The sequence below is a fragment of the Poecile atricapillus genome, chromosome W, assembly GCF_030490865.1.
Source record: "Poecile atricapillus isolate bPoeAtr1 chromosome W, bPoeAtr1.hap1, whole genome shotgun sequence".
Taxonomy (NCBI): Eukaryota; Metazoa; Chordata; class Aves; order Passeriformes; family Paridae; genus Poecile; species Poecile atricapillus.
This window is the reverse complement of record NC_081288.1, coordinates 50,732,572-50,745,299: the sequence shown is the minus strand read 5'-3', so window position 1 is coordinate 50,745,299 and position 12,728 is coordinate 50,732,572.

Sequence of the window (12,728 nt, the reverse complement as noted above, 5' to 3'; positions counted from 1 at the left end):
AGTTGCTTCTGAAACTTCACTGCCACTCTCCACAAAAATAAAATGGTCTTCCACAAAACAATTACTGCTTGTACAATTTTAAGTGTTGGCAGTGTCTTTTGACTTTAATCTCCTGCAGTGCAGCGGTTCATAACCAATGGCTATGACTGAGCTCAGATGAATATTTATTATTAATACTGCATTTACTCTCCCACTAAATTCTTTGAGACAATGGACCATTAAATAGTATGAGGCTGACTGAAGTGCCTCCACCATTTAGGGATTAGCAACTAAACGGCATTATATAATTTGAGTCAATTTCTGCCCAAGATTCCAGGGAGTGAACTCATCAGGATTACTCATTGTTAAAGGAGTGCCTCAGGGTTTAGTACTTTGACTTTATTATTTTTTCCTTTAGCTATTCAAAACCTTGGTTGGTTTGTAGGAAATGTTAATTATCCTTTCTGTGCTTATGTCCCACTGCTGTTTTATAAGCAGAGCTTTGCTTGTACAACTTCAAAAGAAATCTTCAAACTCAATATTACCAAGTTTGAATATTATCTAATTAACCTCCCAGTCTGTCATGCCTTGTTGGTTATCATGAAATAATCACAGCCCCTCAGGTGTTGAAGCTCTAGATGCAGCTAAGTGCCTCTAATTCCCTAAGGGGGTGATTAGCTCATGATAACAATGCTCCCTTGAGTTGTTTTATTGCTTTTATAAAAAGACTTTATTGTGGGGGAAATGTTTATTTTTATGCAGGAGGAAGATGGAGCTGACAGTTGAGACTAGTGAGTGACTGCAGCTGTTACTCCTGAGCCGTGGTGCAAACCTTGATATATTTGCTCATTTCTGATACTCCTTGGACAATCACAATATGCTGGCTGGTAATTAAGCTCCTGCTGAACTCACAGTGTGAAGACAGAAAATAAATATTTCTGGTTCTGCCAGAGGTGAGCAGTTAAAACAAAACAAGACAAAGTAAAACAAGAAGTCCCTTCTAGTGCAGGGATCATAACCCCCAGAGTCTGGAGTATTTCGATGCTCTGGAAGGTGCTGGATTGATTTCTGTGCATTGTTTCCCAATGAAAGATCCCTGTAAAAGTACAGAAAACAGAAAATTCAAGTCAGTAAATTAATAAATTTTCATTCCTTGCAAAATTATGACAGCATGATTTCTAAGCATGAAACCCCAATATCAGTCAATGGATTAATTGTAGGTCTCTGACTGTTGACAACTAAAGTTATTCAGACTTATCTAAGCCTGCTGCTTTCAGACCTTTTCCTCCTCTCTTTCCCCACAACAGGTATGCTCCAGAACATTGCTCTTACAGCACCTCACTGTACAGAGCGGTGTAAGAAATGTTGTCTTTTCCTGCCAAGTTGTCCAGCTCCTTTTTCATGTAAACAAAAGGACTCTAGCCCAAAGACATGTATATTTGAGACTTGCCTGTTGATAACTAGGCAGTAGATTTTTAAAGAATTATAATACTTGGTTGCAAAATTGGTTCATTACAGATGAAAGGGGAAAAAGAATGCTTAATTGACTAAAGAAGAATCAAAAAATGTGGCTTTTTTCTTGTATGGAATGTCCACAAAGAAAAATAAGCCAGTTTGCGAAACAAGCATACACTTAAGAGCTGCGTGCTATAGCTAATAATATAAAACTTCTTCAAGGAGAGTAATATAAGCAGAATGTCTCATTCTAGGTGTCACTGTAATTGTTTTAATATTTAGAGCTAAATTTTCTGAAATTTTTCCTACTTTTAATACAAACAGTTCTTGTGAGGATTTCTAAACCTGAGGCTATTGGCATGCACATTCATCACTGGCACATGCTCTCAGCTTCATCTTTTATTTTTGTTTCAGATCTCCCTTTGTCCTTTTGTTGTAGTGATAGATATCTGATATCTTCCTTCTCTCTCAGAAATTATCTTGTGTTAAAACCAGACAGTTTACTGCCTTTAATGATTTATGAAAGGCTCAGCAAACAGATGGATCATGTCTGGATTTATTCTGAATCATTTGGTCATGGTATCTCAACACACATTTGTTAACTTCATATCCATCAGATGAAGAACCATAGAATAATTAGGACTGAAAGCAACCTTAAAAATACTTTACTTTCAACTCCCCTGCCGTAGATATATGCAGGAACCCTCAAAATTTACTTTTTAGATATCAGTACAAGTCTCAGGGTTGGTGGCCATGAGATACAGCAATTTTTAGCAACTTCATTTCACGTGTGGCCTTACATATTTACATATAAGTTTGTATCTGTATATCCCAAATTACAGAATTCTTCAATTATAAGAAAACTTTCCTGCTACCCTTAAATGTAAAGATAATCCTCAATATTTGTCTTTCTAGCGTTGAATATTTTGAAAACTCAGTGCTGTCTTTGCCACCAACGTGTAACGTGCAAGGGGAAATAAGCATGTAAGGATGACTACCTCCACAGCAAACTGCAAGTGGATTATGTGCACGTGCAAAAGCAGGAAGGCTCACATGACAGATAAAATCTTGGCATACTTGTCCAAAAAGTCCCTAATCTCAGGACTGGAATAAGAAAATTAGGTGTGTGATTCAATATCCTTTTTATGATTTATAAAATAAAAATGTAAATTATAAAATGTATAATTTATTAATATTATTATAATATTATTAAATTATAAGTATTATTATAAATTTAGAATTTAAAATAAATTATATAATTTTATTTTTTATTTATAAATTTATTTCAGATTTTGGTACGAATGTTTGGCAAAAAACCACTGAATTTAATGATGGCTACGTATATGACATCTTTTTACTGGTAACTGCTTCCTACAAGTATGTAATCAGTACACTCACCCTCCCAAGGAAAAAAAAAAAAAAAAAGGATAAAAGATGATTCATCGTAAAAAAATTCTTTTTTGTCTGAATAAGACCAGTCCAGCCAATCTGACCAGTTGTATGACTGGGCTTTTGATGATATTCAGACAAAGACAGGTATAGCATAAGTATTGGATCAAAGTGTTAAAATGTCTGAGAGTATTAGTGGAAAAGGAAACTCTGAAGGAACTCACACATTGTCCGTAAGCACATTTTGTTTCCTAGGTAACATCTCCCAGTGATAACGGTCACACATGCAGAGCTGCACATGGAAGCCATTTGCTGTGTACAACTTTCACTGGTTGATAGCACTGCCTGGTTTTGAGCACCATTTTGGCATAATATCTCTTAACTACAAAACAAACAAGTACATACCACACCTCTGAACACTCTTGCAATTTGCACTGCAGCTGGTAATTGTAAAAAAAACAATTTCAGTCACAATGAAATTGAAATGTTTGGAGGTACTTGGGTCATTAGGCTGTTCTGGAGGCAAAATTCTAGAATCTTCTCACTATTTGTAGATGAGGCTTGATAACAACACAGGCTCCCCCACGTGAAAAAAAGCAGGAACTGCCCACTTGATCTTTCTGTTACTCTTCTATTTAGTAGTCTATAAATACATCCTGTGTAATAAAAGCAAGGGCTTTATGTGAGCAGTTTAACTCTTGAGTTCTCATTTTTCCTAAAAGAATAAATTAAATATTCATTTAAACAGAAAGAAGTATTGTATCATAAAAATAATTCAGGAATGTGCAGGTCTAATGAATTGTGATGTACAATTTTATTCCACTTTGCAATTAATATTTCGCAGCAATTTAAGGTTTCTTTAAAAATTATTGGTTTTTTTCTATCTAGGCAATATAAGGTATTTTATTGTGCCCTATTGTCAGTCAGAATTACGTATTTAATTTAATAATTTTTACCTTATAAGTTAAGTTCCAAGAGTGCTTTGCAAAATTTGTTTGCTTGTCTATGTATGATTGCACATACAGTTATGCTTCTCTATAAATGAGACAGCGTGATTAATATTAAAAACAATTTTAAGGCATTTTTATGATTTTTACTGTGATGAAAATATTGCCTCTTAATGAACCCTAATGAAACAGTACTTTACACACAGTGTGAAAAGTTGCCAAGAGGTGTAAACCAATTATTATGACAAAAAGCATGAGTTTGGAAGAACCATTTCTCTCATGAGGAACATGTGTGAAAAAGCAGAATGAAGAAATCCTTAGGGAAAAAATTAATTTTAATAAGCTTCCATGCGTGCACAAAAACTGTGTAAATCTAGGCTCCAAGTATAATGGGTAATACAGTAATCACCTAGAAACTTGAAATAAGAATCCTAAATAGCTATCTTGCCAGTGTGTGAACAAAGCTTAGTTGCCATTGCCAAATGACAATAATTTCATGCTGGGGATGACTCAGGTGCAGGCTCTGGACACATTCCCCTCTCAGAGGCACATACCTCCTCTCTGGACTACCCAGCCACTTGCAGTAATTCCTTTGATGCTCTGCTTTCCTTCCCTTTCATGATTGCTTCCTTATGTCCTGCGGTGTTCTACACTGTCTGTGCAGTTTTTGTCATGGGTTACCTTGAGGAAATGAGGGTTCAAATAAATATAGAACCTTGATAAAATTATTAATGCAATAAGGTAGAAAATGAAAAGGAAAAGCATTTCTAGAATCACTGATGCTTTTTGTTTTTGGCAGGCTCTATCTTCTTTTCAGGCCTGTCATTTTATGACAACAGCAAAATCTTATTAGAAGGGGCACATTACAGGAAGGTGCTAGAAGTTTAACTGATACAACTGTCATGTACCTGGCAGACTAACTTTTCCTGATTTATGAAGTACCCATGCACAGATCTTTACTGTGAAGGATCTGCCATGTGTGAAGTTCAGTCCCATGAACTGACTAATTCAAACCATGTGCATTCATTAAAAAAGTATTGGGGTGTTTCTCACTAGAGACTTTACTGACAGAGTACAAATATCCTCTCTGTAAATATATATTCCTCTGTACACCATTGAGCAGTGGCAAAGAGTTAATTCTTCTGAGAATCTTCTATCCATCTAATGTTTTCCACTTTATACAGTGGAAGAAGTTCAAAGGCTACTCTAACAACAAAGCAGTTCCTTTTCTACAGATGTGTAGAAGCAAGAGACTGTGTGCAGTGTAATGCAGGGAGAACACACTGAAAATACCCAGGAATATTTCAAATCTGGTCACCAATATGGATTATTCAATAGGAATAATACAAGATACAAGAGCTGGTGAATATGAAGAGGTCAAAAGCAAAACAGAAATTAAATTCTGGTGGAAGAAAGTGCAATGGAATTGTTCTATTTCAGCATAAATCCAGCTCTCCATTAGGAAGAGGCAATTTTTTTTTTTTTAAAACTTGCTTATCCAGTTCCCATCAACATCATCTTGGACACTCCTATGTCACAGACTTCCTCACATATATGCAAAATTCCGACTTGCAAAACTTCAGTCTCCTCCTAGACTTCCAAGAAATATTCCCTTATGTCTAGTATCTCCCATGTATTTTTTCCCCTTTACAATTTGTTAAGAAAAGTGGGACTTATAAAATTAAATGTAAACTGTTACATACTCAAGCACAGTAAACAAAGACCATGCAGTCTAATATCAGTAGTCAGTAGTAGATGAATCCTGTCTCAAGCATCCATAATTTTTCATGAAGTTTGACCATGTAGATATTAAGGCAGAGAAAATTATATTGGAGAATATATTTTCAATACTGTTCCTTCATCTTTCTCTCAATTTGCTTAGCCCTGCAAAACTTCTCTGCCTGGAATCCAGAGGCTCTTGAAACCAGCTGGTCAAGGGCATCCAGTTAATCAGTACCACTAACATCCCCTAGTTGAAGTTCTTGAATGCCACTCACTTGTGTGTTTTCTGGTCACTGATGTTGCCAAGTTTCATAGCAATGGCCATTTTTCTCTCTGCTTATTTTTCACTATCTAGCTGTACTTCTTTTTTCCATAAATACATTTTTCTTTACCTTTTTTTCTCACTCCTATCTACTCATCTTGTATGTGTGACTAATTTTAATTACTCTTGCATTCCCCTCTGGGAAGTGAACAGGAGGCTTGATATTGCTTTGGATTGGTGCCCAAAAGGAAAGGCCACTTTCATTGGCCACTTGTGTATTTTCAAATAAGAGAACATTAGTAAAATTGTGAAGCAAACCCACCTCAGGAATGCAATAAACTGGAGAGGAAGAGTGTTCCATGCTTTTCTCACACAAGATGCAGGCAGGATATGGAGCTTTGTCTGTACTCTACGTGATGAAGGTAGATCAGATGAAGCGGGACAAATCCAGTGTGGCCCATGAGCTAGTTCTGCTCAGTCATACTTTCACGTGTCTGGGGTGTTACACAGTCCAGCTTCTGGTTTTCAGCTCTTAGCTGCCCTGTGCCATGGGATGTTCCATCCTCACAGCAAGGCACTTTTTTGTCCATCGTGTGTGTCTCCAACAGGCAGCAGCATGACTGCTGTGGTAAAGGAGATGAACTAGCTCACACAGCAGCAATGGCTTGCTGCATGTGACTGTCCTAGATGGGCATGTAGGCTAGACTGCCAGCTGGGGAAAGAGGAAATAAAGTAGGAATTCACCACAAAGGAAGACAACTGAGTAGAATCTGAAGCTAAAAATATAATTTTTATTTATCTTAGCACATTTCTCAAGCATTCCAATAGGTAATTCACATTAAGAACAGAAAATGCCTCTGAAGCACAATGTCTTCAGAGAAAAATGGAAAAGAAATTTGAATTGCTACATGAGAAGCATTAGAAATCATGAGAACTAAAACAAATGTATTGAGAAAAGTGGAATGTGCAACAGTGATTTCACTACAGTAAAATGGAGAGGACTTCTAGGCATGTAAGTCTCAGAGATTTGGAGTAGCTGGGAAGCTGGCAGATATTTTAGCATATCATTAGTGTGTGATCAGCAACAATTTATTAGCAGCTAGTCTATTTTAAAAAGAAATAATTCATGGCCTTTGTGAGCCTGAATCAAATGTGATATCTTTCTAAATCAAAATAAACTCAATAAACACTTCTCTGCCAATTAACCTACTGGCAGCAGCACTGACTGATTACTTCTGTGACTATCTCAGTTTTCATGCAAGAGTGATAATTTTACTAAAAAAAGATTTTTCATTTTTCATTTTTTTTCATTTGCTTGTTCATTTTCTGGTCAAGTTTCTCACTAATGTTATTACAAACATGCATTTCTTTAAGGCAAAGTTTTAAGGGCCTTAAGCTCAGAAAAATAATTTTGTACAGCCAGTCTCTAGAATCCCCTTTCTCTTTTCCTTCTAGCCTGCTCAATCACCTGGGAAGTAAGAGAATCATAAATACTGTCAATTTCTCCAGTAGAATTTCCTGTATGTTTACTGTTCTGCTCCTGACCATGACCAGCTGTAGTGTAGTCTGACATATCTTTCAAGCCTGGCCCATGAATGGTTCTCCATTCATCTCCTCTTCAGTACATGATTTATTAGACACTGCTAGATCAAATCTAATGAATATGACTCTGAAAAAAGAAAAATCCTGCTTGAAATGGTCTTCCCAAAAGCTCAGTGGTTTCTGTAGTCATTTGCCATGTGGGAAACATACACTCAGATTTGTCTAAGGGGATATGAACTTTCATTTCCCAAGACACTTTTGTAACCACTGGATTGTCAGATATCTTTAGGTGAAATACTCATCATAACAGTTTTCTCCACCTCTAATGTCAGCTTCTAATGTCCTTGGGCACTTAGTGTCCTAACCACTAAGTCACACATATATGAAGTTACGCTTTCTCTGGCTCCAAGAATATATAACCAGTCTACACAGATGGAATCAAAATGTTCCATTGCCCTCTGTCATAGCTTGAATAATATGTTTCCTTAGGACATGATGTGAATTTAAATTATGAATGTCTGGTTTAAAAAAAAAAAAAAAAAAGAAGAAAGCTTGTGTCACTATTGTTTCCTATGGTGTTTTGGAAGTGAGACCTGAGTTTCTGAAGACTTATATATCTCAAAAAAGATTCTGAAAATTGCATTTGAAGAGAAATGACATCTTCTGTCAATAGTGTTCAGTACATGATGAATGCTCAGCCTGAAACACTGTCCCCATCCTTCAGCATTTCTGTAGGGAAGATTTTGCAATTGGGCCCATGATATCCTTCAAATCAAGCAGATGTCCAAGGAGAGTATTAGATATCCCAAACAAATATTATTTACGCAAATTCCTACACAGATGCATTCTCTGCTCTTACAAGAGTTCTTGCTGCATTAAAAATCATGAGAAGACTGGATAGAGTGTGATAGTAACATTGAATCACAGTCCATTTAGTACATTTAGTTCAAGTAACAATAACTGTGCTCTGAAATATACATAACTTTCCTTTATAAATAGGTGAAAATTCTTCATTCTTAGCCAAATTAAAAAAAAAAAATCAGAAAATGAATTATATGGCTCAGATATGATAAATCAAAGATCTTCATTTAGGATGTACCTTCAAATGACCTCTATACAGGGAAGATTTACGTACAAAGGAACCAGTAACATTTATCAGGAAAAACCCCAAATCACGACACTGTGTAATTTATGTGCATTAAGTCCTCTACAGTTATGAAACAGGATGTTCAAGAAATTAAGTCAACTTGTAATGGAATAAACTATAGTTTAGATGTGCCAGATTTTACAACTGCAGAACTCCCTCCTCCTTTAGCAGCCTGGTACTCATAAAAGAGTTGGTTTTATTTATAGAGACAATTTTCCAGTTTGATCAATTGTGTTGGTAATGTTAAAATGGAAATAATAAGTGCTGATTGAGAACAATTAATAGCTAATTTGACAAATTGTTTCAGGGGAAACAAGACATTGCTAATTTTGTTGGTTCAGAAGGTATTAAAGTCAGTTCTTGAGAAGAAACAGTGATCTCAGAGTAAATGAGGGTTCTTTTCAACACTTGCACTTAATACTGAGCATGTTAGAGGATATGGTTCATACCATGTAGTTTGTTATTCTAGGGTACTGCTGAGTACAAAGCCCCCTAATTTTTAAGGAGGGTAAGAAAAAATCTGGGCAGTGGTATTTCAAAGCCTTGTGGATATGGCACTTAGGGACATGGTTTAGTGATCAACTTGGCAGAGGTGGATTAATGGTTGTATTAAATGATCTTAGAGGTCTTTTCCAAACTAAACAATCTGTGATTCTGTGATATGTTATAATCAAAGCTTTTTCATAGGTCTGATTTCTTCATACCCAGAAAGGGGAAATGGGGCTTCAATTTTGCAAGCATCCCAACCAAAAAATGCTTCAAGAAAAAGGAAAGAAACTGAAGAGGTTTATCTCTTTAATATCAGCTGAATAAGTACAATTATTGATTGCTATCAAAGAATTGATCTGATATTTGACTATCACGGATCAGCTGTTACTGAAACACAGAAGAATTTGAAAGTCTTTTTTTTTTCCTGTTTTCCTGCTGAATATTTGGACATTGAAATTTTTATTTTTTGCTTTATTTCTTATCCTGCTCATTTTAGACTCAAAACAGTATATTTCATACTTACTGGTTAAGCATTTCTAAGAGGAACCTGATACATGAGATTTAAGTGGATTCTTTTGTTGTTCACATTCTTATTTTTTCTTGCTTTTTACCTTAGCATGTTGGTCTTTCAGCTCAGAAAACTGAAGTTGCCCATGCAGGATGATCCCATGTAAAAATTACACGTTCAGCACTCTTTGCATCACAGACTTAAAGGGGTCCATTTCCACATTACTGGATTAATGTAAAGACTGTATAAGTTCATATTGGGAGGTCTTCTAGAACATAAGGTAAACAGAAAGTGTCAAAGTAGTGCTAAATCCACAACGTTTCAAAAATCTCAAAGACAGGTGACACCATTCTACAGTAATTACACAATAATTTCTGAGTTCTTCTTTTCTTTTAGTCAAGTTAAATTCTGTGAGTCATATTAAATTCTGTGTATTTTGTATATTCACATCTTATGTTTATTGGCCTCATTTTTTCCATTGCAAATACCTATTTTACACAGCCTGGATCTCTCAGTTGCAGAAGTGTCACTCCTATTGTGTATTGGTATAACTGAAAGAACATTAGGATTTGTTGTGTAAATGTGAGAACCTGCCATCTGTTTGGCAATGGGAAGATAAAAACTGAGGGAAAACATTAGAGGTGTTAGAATACCTACCAGCTGGAAACTGAGGGAAAACATAGGAAGAAATAAAATATCTGCCAGTTGGAAGAAAGATACAGCTGGTTGCAAACTGCCTGCTTTAAGGGTGCAAATTCAGGCAGCAAGCTACAGAAAGACATGCTGGGAAAACGCTCCTAAAGACAGCCTTGAACTAGAAAATTAGTAGATCTAAAGAAATTGCTGGGAAGATGATCTTGAAAACATGTTTTTATTGCAGTGTAGCTACCATTTTTCTGACACGTTACATGTCTATGATGTTTATATTACCAGGAAAAAAAAAAAGCCAGTAGAAAGTGATATTAAGGGAAGGAACAAAATAACTTCAGTAGGAAGAATTACAGGCCCACTGTCAACTCCACAATGCTCTCTGTGTGGTTTGCTAATTAATAACTGCAAAAGCAAAGATAAACACTCTTTTGTTCCTGTTTATTTGATGATCTTGATTAATTAAAGTACAAGTTTCCTTTAAAAAGTTGAGACTGCCTTTAATTATATTACTAAGTGTGGCACTTGTTCTTCAGTAGCATTACACAGTGCATGCAGCCAGTTTTGCTGATTGAAGAGTTTTAAAAAATAAGGCAGGCTGTGTGGACATTTAGTAGCTGACTACAGCAAAATTGGTTAATGACTAGTATCATCTAAATGAGGCAGCAAGCTGAAAGACTCATAATCTCTCCCCATGCACAAATTTTAATTAAATAATTATAATGTCCTTGTTGTAATTATTTATCAGTAACTGTGCTCCTGAGTATTGTCTCTTTTACTTTCATCTGTTCTCTCAGCTCAGCTGTACAATGAAAAAATCAGTTTCAAAGATCTGGTATGATTAATTCTTATTACCGAGGGCCTTATTCTGCTGCCATTATTCAACCTGATTAGTGCTTTACTGCACAATTAGTCATGTTAAGTTCAACGGTTCTGTGTGTGTGCTAAGGCACTGTTCAAAGGTGCAGGATTGGACCCCAACTAACGACAAATTTGGGATTTATGGTCTAAAATGGGAATTGGGTAAGATCCCAATTCACATTTTCACCTTCTTGGTGAGAAGCCAGTCAAGAAAAGAGCTAACCCTGTAAAGGCTTTTGGTACCTGTTCTTCCACCTGGGGACATGGAAAGACAGCTCAGCCACCACAACCTTTAGCTCCTGCTGAAGTATGGCTCCCATACTTCCTTTAAGCAGCTAAGTCAGACTTACTCATGTTTAAAATTATAGGTCTTGGCATCTCAGTAATTATCAATAAGATGCAGTTCTTAAATAAAATTTAAATTGTTTCATCAAGCTATTTTCTTTTAATACATAAACCGTCTTCACATGTAAGTATGAGAGCATGAATACTCAAATCCCAAATACACAGATGTCTCCTGTGGTGACACAATAGGGACCAAATAACCAGAATAAGACTAAAATGATAAGCATTGACCTTGAGTATCTGAAAAATTTCTCGTTAAAACTGAAAACAACCTTGGGACACACTAAAACCTGAACATAATAAAGTTATATGTGCTGCACGAAGGAAAAGTAAAACATCAAGAGCTGCAGGGCAACTATTTTTAAATAAAAACAGTCCTTGTGGAATATGTAGGGATAATATTTTCTTGAATGGGTAGTGTAGGCATTATGCTATTATAACACATATGTCTTATGTGTCTGTGTTTAGAGACACAGCAAGCAGTTCTGGACATAGGAATGTCTCACCATGCAAATTTTGAAAAGAAAAAGAATATTAGAATACCTCAAATTATATTATTATATTGCACAATTAAAAATGTCAAAAACTATTATTCAGTGGTCTGCAATTATGACAAAGTAGGAATGGCTTTGGAATCTGGATTTCTCAGAAATGCTGGCTAAGATACAATTACATGTGGAAAATAAAGAAAAAAAAAGACAACTTTATTCAGGGTATTCTGCAATAGTTAAGTTTACAAAAGAGATGGGGTTTACTCCGTTTATGCAAGCTCTGTTAACAATTCAGAATTTCTTTCTCAAAACCCATCAGACTTGAAGACAGTACTGCGTGTGTATAGGGAACACTCAGATCACTCCTTTGGGCAAAGGATTTAAAAGTTACCATAGAACATGGAATGACCAAATGCAGTAAATATTTGTCTCTTTGATCGTAATACACAAACTCAAGAGGAAAGAGTTGATTCTTAAGCTGTACAAAATAATTGACTAGGAAAGGGAAAACAAGAAGATTAATCAAATGGAGACATGACTTGTGCACTTAGACAAAGCCAGATTTCACAGAATACTCTGCAGGTAGATCCCAATGGGATCCAGCACATATCCTAATGCTGATGCATCTTTCTGGATAGTGTGGACAAGAAGGATCTCTTTCTTCCAATGGTTATGGGTTTCAGTCCCAAAAATTCATCCTAATAGTGACCTGAACATAAAATGTCATATTGGGCAGTATCCCTTAGTGTCTGCTGGGTTGCCTGGTTGCCTGCTTAACACTCCTTTTAATAAAGTTACACAAAAGGAAAAATGGATATCAATCTTCTTTTATACAGCTGGACTTCTCATGAGAAAAAAAAAATCTTTTGATGAAGTGAATTATAGTTTTTGATGGCAATTTTTTTAAAGGCTAATAATCAAAACAAACAGTATGAAATTCTTT